Source organism: Austrofundulus limnaeus, unplaced genomic scaffold (genome assembly GCF_001266775.1).
Source record: "Austrofundulus limnaeus strain Quisiro unplaced genomic scaffold, Austrofundulus_limnaeus-1.0 Scaffold8, whole genome shotgun sequence".
Classification (NCBI taxonomy): domain Eukaryota; kingdom Metazoa; phylum Chordata; class Actinopteri; order Cyprinodontiformes; family Rivulidae; genus Austrofundulus; species Austrofundulus limnaeus.
The window spans coordinates 3540639-3544314 of record NW_013952410.1 but is presented as its reverse complement, the minus strand read 5'-3'; the positions used below and the strand labels follow the sequence as shown (position 1 = coordinate 3544314).

Sequence of the window (3676 nt, the reverse complement as noted above, 5' to 3'; positions counted from 1 at the left end):
GAATGTTACTACACCCAAAAGTTTGTTTTTTCAGTGTACTCTCTGTGTCAATTCAATTATTTTATCGACCTCCTCGAGTCATTTTTCTTAGTGTTAGGTGACTGTACGGACCAAAACACACACAAATTGCTCGTCCTTTAGCCACCAAAATGGTTAGTTACCTGCAGATTTCATTTCAAATAACTTGTATTTATTGGTCAACCAGTTGAGTGTTAAAATTTTTTTTAAATGAAATGAAAAAACATTAAAGTCCAAAATATATTCATTTTGACTCACATGAAGACTTTCAGTAACCTCAAACATTTATCAGCATCCCCCTTTCTTTCTTTGCTGCACTTTAGGGAAGGTGTGCCTAAAAATAATAAATAAATAACAGTTAATGAGTTGGGCTAATTGCTTGCATAGAACCACACCTGATAATCACAGTTAGGAACATCAATAAGTCAGTGTTTCTTAATTTCTCATGGGTTCAAAAGGCATTAAAGACATCATCCATAAAATCAACCCATTCTCACTCCCATGTCGTCACATATTGACGCTTTTTCAAGGTTCCCTGTACCTCCGATTTTGACGCGCCGGGTACCCCCCTCACGTCAGTTACTGACGAGATGGGGCGAAATCTGTTGTCATATTTTCAGAAAGTGTAGAAAATGCGCAAAAACTACCGTTTCGAAGCCTGAAATGACCTTTGTTCACTTTAGACATCCTGTCCCAGACCCTACCTAAAATTAACCATTTTTAGAAAATGTAGGAAATTCACGTCAACATGTTCTAAAGCCTGAAATTACCTAATATTCACCATGGAAATCCTACCCCTGATCCCAGTACCTAAACTTAAMCATTAATCCTGATCCCTCATGTTAACCTCAGACCCCCGACCCAAAGACCCCTGGTGGCGCAACCCGGAAAAGCCGCGGGCGTCAAGGACTGACGCGAGGGGGTCACCTGATGCGTCAAAATAAGACGCAGAGGGAACTTTGGAAAAGCGTCGTGACGAGTCGGGAGTGAGAATGTGTAGATAAAATAGAACCATTTGATTCTTCGGCTCTATCCGCAAAATACTCACCAAGAATTCCCCAAACAAGTCATCACTTGAGGATGAGCCATCTGGTCATAGACCATCTCCAGTTGTTTAAAGATTTGCATGTAACACATAAAGCAGGCCAMCCCCTGTACACAGCCCTGTCTTTGAACAGAGGCTTAAATTATTGTGGCTCCATAAGTTGTATTTCCTTTTAAACCTTCAGATTCGTTTTATTTTTGCATTTTGTTTCATTCAAATAAAATGATTTGAGATAACTTTGACAAGATTTATCAGTAGATAAAAGACTTGTCTTTTATCTACTGATAAATCTTGTCCAAAGTCTTCTGATTTCAATCCAACCTTTCTATAAGTGTTCTCTAAGTTGCATAAGTCTTTAAAGCTCAGTCACAGTTTTGGAGTTCTATTCGAGAACCTGCCGGTCCGGACCGGAGCGGTGCTTCTTGGGAAGGCGCATGTTCTGCAGCTCTGAGGAGGCCGGATACCAGTTCTCTGACAACTCGGCTACAAGCTCACAGCCTCTCAGATTCCTCTGTTCTCTGCATCCAACATCCAACAAGTTGCGCCTTTTTTGGAGTTCAGTGCGCGCGCTGCGACGATCCGGACTGTGTTTTTTTTTTTTTTTTTTCGCTCGCGTGGCTCACGGCTTCCAGTTGAATTTTCAGAGTCCGTTTCTTTTTTAGACCTCAAAGCATTAATTACCCATCATAGGAGTGGCGTTTTTACACGACTCGACTGGGTCCTTTAAAGCAGAAAGCAGTGATGTTTCGGTGCGTAATGGAGTGGCGCATGCCAAAGTGAACGAATGCCCCTGGAAGAAGAAAAAAATACACTAAAGATGTCAACATTGCTTTACCACCCACTCAAAATCGATTGTATTACCTTCAAGAAGGTGGCTCTCCGTATAAATAGGAACGCTTTATTTCTAGAAAGACGGTGTTGAGCGCAATCTGCTGGCTGTTCTTCTCATCGGGATCGCAGACAACGCCTGGGAAGAATTCGCTCAAGACAAAACCGTCAGCTCTCCAGGACATARGCATCCTTAATTTCTAAATTGGTAAGTGCAATGTTTAATTTAATCCACTTGTTTTAGCAGAAGAAAGGCGGTTGATGCGTAATTTGCGCTGCGTAAAACCTTTTCTGGCGCTTCTTTTTGTGGTTATTCTTCAAGTCTTAAAAGTTCTTAAGAAAATGTTGCTGCCTGCGATGTTAAGCATTTTTAAGAAGTCACACCACAACCAAACTTTATTTGCTCTTATATTCTGTATCTAGACAGTGAAGCCATGCATATGGAGAGGAAATGGCACATACTGTTGACCATCTTTTTTCTGCTCATCACCTCCGGTCAGTGTATGGACAGCAAAAAGGACAAGCCAGAAACAAGGACCCTGTTGGATCTAATCTTACAGGTTATCAGGGACAGTCAGCAACGGGACAAGCCTGTGTCCAGGCGCTGTGGCGGTGTGCTCCACACCTCAGCTCAAGACATGAAGTTCTCCTCCCGGGAAAAGCCTTTCTATGTTCCTAGGCTGGATAACAGCAGACTCATGGGTAAGCTGATAAGATTTATTTTTAGGACCTAATGATGAAAGCATAATCCCCATTTTACAGTTGGAGACATTGTCACTGGTTCATCGCTGCTGATGGGATAATTCTTTTGTTTCTTTAAACGGAGATTTGAAGAAATCCTAAAATATTAAGGGGTTATGCTTTTGATTTTAAACTGTTTGCCTGGAAATGTCCAACTCAGCCTGAAGTTGTTGTATAATAAGAAGCAGGTGTGAAGGACAGATCTTACCTGTTGCTTTTATACTGAAAAGATGCTTACCCATCACATCATCTGTTATTCAAACTGTGCATTATTGGTAAATAAATAATATAAGAACAACATACATAACAGGGTTTTGGAGCCTCTTCAAGTTAAATGTATGAATGATTCATTCAGTAAATGAATCAATCATGAATGACGACTTGCTCCTTTAAATTTGAGGCTTTTGCCTCAAATAGAGTGACAAAAAAACCTTTTAGTAATTATTTTCTTAATATTTTAAAGATGCAGAACCAGATTTGCTCAAAAAATATTTTTAAAAATCATCAGAAGCTGAGATAATTAATTCAGAGTGTGAGAACTGTGCTTTGTGCTGCAATTGAACATAATGTGTTGTTTAAAATGAATTTTTGTATTCTCTGTCAATTAGTCCATTCAGGAGTGATGTTACACAGGCAGCTCAAGCTTATGCAATCGGAAAAGTACCTTTCTCAGACCAGTGAGTGGATGGAATTTCTCTTTTGAGGATATTAAAAGCAAAGATATTAGCGCTGATGCGTGTGACGCTACCAAAGAACCCCGATCATGCAACGATAGGTGCTTTGAGGATGAAGGGAAGACATCTGTGAACCTGCTGCTGTTCTTCTTGCTGTGGCTGTCGTCACGGTGACAGCTGGGGAGCTATTCTATTTACCTCTATCTGCTTCACACTCGCATCTCCTCTGTTGCAACATTATATGCTTGTGAGTCTGGGGGGCTGAAGTGCTATTAACCCAATAACTGCTTACAGGGACTTACTCTGATCAGCATTATACTTGCATATAATAATCTCTTTAGGATGTTAGTGGATCCACTTTGTTGTTAGA

General features: G+C 40.5%; 1 long non-coding RNA gene across 1 annotated transcript in view; it reads left to right on the top strand.

Moving 5' to 3' along the window:
- Positions 1-2570: 2570 nt before the first annotated feature.
- LOC106537392 (uncharacterized) overlaps positions 2571-3676 on the top strand; it is a 7113-nt gene continuing 6007 nt past the window's right edge. Inside the window, exon 1 of the long non-coding RNA XR_001312642.1 lies at positions 2571-2593. This is a non-coding gene — a long non-coding RNA (uncharacterized LOC106537392). The remainder of the gene's footprint in view (positions 2594-3676) is intronic.